Genomic DNA, 5,413 nt, shown 5'->3' with positions numbered 1-5,413 from the left:
AAAAACGAAGCATTCGGGAGTCAAAACGTAGCAAGATGGATACATTGATAAATAATTTCCTAAAGTATGCACCGCGCGGGATGCTTCGCCAATAACTGAGCGACAGGCGTGTTCCACGCACTATCGAAAGTGCAAGTGCGCGCCGCGAGGTCTTGTTTGCGCGCTGCGAGGTTCGCACAAATGATTTTGTCTGTCTCTGAGCATTAGGGGAAAAACGGGCGCTCCTCTGATTTTTAAAGGGTGTCGCGCTACTTTGCTTGTGCGCCAGTTTTAATGACTGACATCATTCCAAAAATTAGACAGAAACTCATATAATCAGACCTAGACTCCTATAAAACACATCGTAACCTGTTTTTAGATCACTTTATTTTTTTCTCTTAAATTGTGTGCGCTTGGGAGAGATAGAGAAGTTTGGAGAGCTGTTTTTCATCGATCACTACATACAATTACAGTTTTATTCTCTTCTACACTTCTCTCGAACTCTTTTTTTATTTTATGATTATTATTATGGCTATGTTTAATTCTTCTTCTTCTTCTTATTCTTCTTCTTCTTCTTTGTTGTTTTTTCTCTACGTCATGAACTAATCCTCTTAAGGGCTATGGCATGGCTAGTCTAGAATATGGTTGTGGATTCAATTTAATTATTTATTGAAGTATTTATTCATTCTATCTTCCTTTTCTTAATTTAATTCTATGCTTAATGCTTGAGAAAGATTAGGTTGTTAGTGTGCGTGATTTGAATTATGGTGATTGATTCCTAAGCTAGAGATAGTAAGGTTGCTATGCAGTCGTTTATACGTTCTTTGTTCAATGCTTGCCTTGTTTTTACAAGTTGAGATCGAGAGATAAAATTTTGGCATATGTTTAAGTTTCTAGATGCTCGAGAGAGATTTAATGATATCATTGTGAATGTCCTTCGTATAATCGTAAAACCATCGTTTAACTGGCTTAATTTATTTTCTTGTTAAAAAGTTTTGTGACATCTTTTCCCCTCATCTTTGGAGTTCAATTCGGTCTAGTTAATTTACTTATTAATTAAGCTTCGTCCTCGAGGGTTCGATATTCGTACTTCCATATCTATATTACTTCGGCAACTACGTGCACTTACGTACGAAATATCGCAACAAGTTTTTAGCACTGCTGCTGGTGATTAAGTTTTTAATTATTATTCGACTAACTAGTTTCAGTTTGGACTTTCTTTTATTTATTTTTTCTCATCTATTTCATGTTATCCTTTGATATTTTGAAGGTTTATGCGAAAAGACGGTGAATTTAACCTTCTTCCGATCGATCCTGTGATAGATAAAACTTGCAAAAGAATCTGAAAAGCGATGAAGAACAATACCGAAGAAGCGATCATGTCTGACGAAGAAAAAGCCTCTCATTGACTACGTGCTACCACGACTCATGGGTACCGACCGGCCATCGTCAATTCAGCCATGAGAGGGAACTAATTGTTCTCGTTCTCCCTTCGCACCTGAGCCAAGAATTGGCTAAAATCGCTACCCGCGAATGCCATCAACTCATGGGAAACTCTCTGCAACAAGTTCCTCGCAAAGTTCTTCCCCTTCGATAAGAAGGCCCATCTAAGAAATGAGATCCATAGTTTTGGGCAACAGGATGGAGAGTCACTACACGAGGCTTGGGCGCGATTCAAAGAGATTTTGATGAAGTGGCCACAGCACGGGATCACACCTACAACGACTTTAGTCAACAATGCCACGGGAGGCACGGTGTTGACTAAGAGACCCTCGGAGTTCTACGCACTCCTTGAGGAATTGGCACGCTCCAACAATTAATGCTCGGTGGAGAGAAAATTGATGAAAGCAAACCCCGCCACCGCGAATGCAACCACTTCCAGGTTCGATGTCAAAGCCATGAAAGAGATGTCAACTCGAATGGCGGACCTCAAAATGCAAATGAAGGAGATGCAATTCAGAGCCCATGCCATGCACACCACCAGAACTATGCTTTTGGTGCAACGGACCTCACCTCACCGAGAATGCGAACTACATGGGGAACTACAATCGACCTACGTTCCAAAACTCTAACAGCTACAACATCGAAGCGAGGAACATCCACCCCAATTTTGCATGGAGGGCACCACAACAACAACAATGGTTCTTGAAAAACCGACCACCATCGGCGTACCCGAATATACAACAAGGCTATCACCAAACAACAAGGGTTCCAACAATGGCACAACAAAATCAGCCCGCCCCAAAAGTCAACATTACAGACCTCCTTGCCACCTTCATCACCGAGCCCGAAACACCTTTAAAAGCCAATCGGTGCAAATTTAAAACGTCGAGACTCAAGTGGGGCAAATGACCAACTCCATCAACGCGCGACCATAAGACACTCTTTTTAGCAACACCGAAGTCAACCCGAAGCACCAATGCAACTCAATCACTCTTCTAGCATGTTGGCCATCGACAACTCCGACAAAGGGGAGGCTAAAGAAACGAGCGAATCCTCATTATCAGCGCCCTCGGAAGCTCCTATAACACCGCCTATGACCAAGCCAATCTGAGTGATATTCTCATAGCAAGTCAATAATTTGAAGCTCGACAAAGAATTCAGGAAATTCTTAGATGTATTAAAGCAAATCCACATCAACATACCGTTCGCCCATCAAACGATTCGGGAAACTCTTAGATGTGTTCAAGAAACTCCACATCAACACCCCGTTCGCTGATGCCATCGAACAAATGCTGAGCTATGCAAAGTTCTTGAAGGACAACATCACGCACAAGCAAAAAATCAAGAATCATAACACCATCACTCTTTTAGAGGAGTGTAGTGCAATAATCCAAAGGAAGCTCCCACCAAAGTATAAGGATCCGAGAAGCTTTACCGTTCCATGTGCGATTGGGGACTCTTTCTTCAAGAGAGCACTATGTGACTTGGGAACAAGCATCAACCTCATGCCATACTCCATCTTTCAAAAGCTTGGCATCGGAGAGATGACGCCTATGAGAGTGACGCTCAAAATGGCGGATAGGTCGATCAAGCATCTAGGACATCATGGTCGAGGTGGACAACTTCATCATCCCGTCGATTTTGTGGTGCTCCACATGGAAAAGGATAAAGACATTCCCATCATATTGAGAAGACCCTTCCTAGTGACCGGATTTGCCTTGATCAATGTCCAAAAAGGCGAGCTAAAGTTGAGGTTTAAGGCGAAGAGGTCATCTTCAATGTCTTCAAGTCCATGAGGTATCCAAAGGCGAACTATGACATTTTTCGGGTAGATATTTATGACGCACCCATCGACGACTACTTGTGCTGCTCGGAAGAGCCTCTTGAGGTATGTCATCTTGACTCATGTGAATTCGCTAATGAGTTTCTTAAATGTGTAGCAATAGAACATGGGAGTTACATGGACGACTTCGAAGCCAATCAGAGGGCGTATATCAAAGTACTTGGGGGAAGCAACAAGCGAGTCAAATCATCCATAGAGGAGCCTCTAGAAGTCAATCTCAAGGAGTTGCCCGAACATCTCCGCTACGCATACCTCGGTGAAAAGAAGACTCTCATAGTCATTATCTCTGTGCACCTCAATGCCGAAAAAGAGAATAAGTTGTTGCGAGTGTTGCAATCCCATATGCTTGCAATCGGATGGAATCTTGTCGACATCAATAAGGAAGAAGTCCCATATTATTGTGCGCATCGTATTCTCATGAAAGACAACTCTCGGCCGTCATTCTCACATCAACGAAGGCTAAATCTGGCAGTATTGGTGGTGGTGCCCAAGGAAATATTGAACTGGCTAGATGCCAGGGTGATCTACCCAATCACCGATAGTTTATGGGTTAGCCCGGTCTAATGCATCCCAAAGAAAGACATCATGACAGTGATAAACAACAACAACAACAAGCTCATCCCGACTCGCACAGTCACCGGTCTCTAGATCTACATGGATTACTACAAGCTCAACACCGCCACCCGAAAAGAATTCTTCCCGTTCCCATTCATCGAACAAATGCTCGATCGGCTCACTATCCACGAGTACTATTGCTTCCTCGATGGCTACTCCGGGTACGACAAAATTTCCAACACCCTCGAGGACCAAGAGAAGACCATTTTCACATGCCTGTAGGACAACTTCACTTTCAGGAAAATGCCCTTCGGGTTGTGTAACGCACGAACCACATTTCAACAGTACATGATTGTTATCTTCTCCAACATGATCGAGCACACAATCGAGGTATTCATTGACGACTTTTCTGTTTTTGGTGCAACTTACGATTCGTGTCTTGAGAATTTGTCTAAAGTAATGGGTCGATGCGTGGAGATGGACTTGGTGCTAAATTGAGAGAAGTTTAATTCTATGGTATAAAAGAGCATCGTGTCGGACCATCACGTATCATCACAAGGGATGAAGGTAGACTGATTAAATACATCAACGATCGAAAAGCCACCTCTTCCGATCTCGCGTTAAAGGCACATGAACCTTCCTCGAGCATGTGGGTTCACTACTACAAATTGTTAATTTTACAACACTTAAAGGCTGCTGTGAAATGATTCTACAACACTTATGTACCGTTGTGTAATCCAGTATTGTAGAATCATGGGTACTCTACAACGCTTAGCTAGCCATTGTGTAATCTAGTATTTTACAGCGGTTAACTAAGCGTTGTAAAAGCTTTTACAACGGTCCTAGACTGTTGTAAAATGCATAAATTTTTTCACTTCCTCACCGCAGCGATGTATAACTTCCGCTGCGGCGAGATCTTTACACAACGGAACTAGTCCCGTTGTATAATGACTGACTAATGTTTGTTAAAAAACTCGCTGCAGCGAGACTATTGTCACACCGTGGCGAGAAGAGACGTGCGCCGAAGAATGTGCGCGCGGATGAGGAGTGAGGAGAGGACGCACACGCGGTTGAGGACGCACGGTTGAGAGGACCGATCGGATGAGGAGAGGATGCGCGGGGAGAAGACCGACCAGCCGAGGAGAAGACGCACGGCGGAGGAGAGAGGCACAGGCGGCGGCGGCGGCAAGGAGAGGGATGGACGGTGGTGACAAGAGGACGCGCATGGAAAGAGAATAGAGAGTGAGGGAGAAAGAAAAAATGAAGAAGAAGAGTGAAGAAAGAGGGAAATAAAGTCTGAAATTCGGAGGGAAATTTCAGAAAACTTGAAATTTTAGGTTTTTTTTTAACTCTTCTACAACACTTAAGTAAGCGTTGTAGAATCCTCCGTGCGGCACAGGCGATCTCTCGCTGCGGCGAAGGTTTCAACAATGGATCAGTTAAGTGTTGTAGAGGACCTTGCTGCAACGATGTATATTTTTTCGCCGCGGTGAGAAAATGCTGGAAAATCAAAAAAATTATCTCGCTGTGGCGAGAACAACATATCGCCGTGGCGAGAATGCCTTGTAAAAAAAAGGGTGCTCTCGATAACTT

The 5,413-nt window shown here is 43.5% G+C and overlaps 1 non-coding gene across 1 annotated transcript; it reads right to left on the bottom strand.

Moving 5' to 3' along the window:
- Nucleotides 1–1,584: 1,584 nt before the first annotated feature.
- LOC149393620 (small nucleolar RNA R71) lies at nt 1,585–1,690 on the bottom strand. Its single transcript, XR_016299979.1, has one exon. It is a non-coding gene; the product is annotated as a small nucleolar RNA R71 (small nucleolar RNA).
- Nucleotides 1,691–5,413: the final 3,723 nt, after the last annotated feature.

Source organism: Urtica dioica, chromosome 6, assembly GCF_054948205.1.
Source record: "Urtica dioica subsp. dioica isolate 48M chromosome 6, U.dioica_male_clone48M_v1_H2, whole genome shotgun sequence".
Classification (NCBI taxonomy): Eukaryota; Viridiplantae; Streptophyta; class Magnoliopsida; order Rosales; family Urticaceae; genus Urtica; species Urtica dioica.
This window is presented reverse-complemented; position numbering and strand designations above follow the sequence as displayed.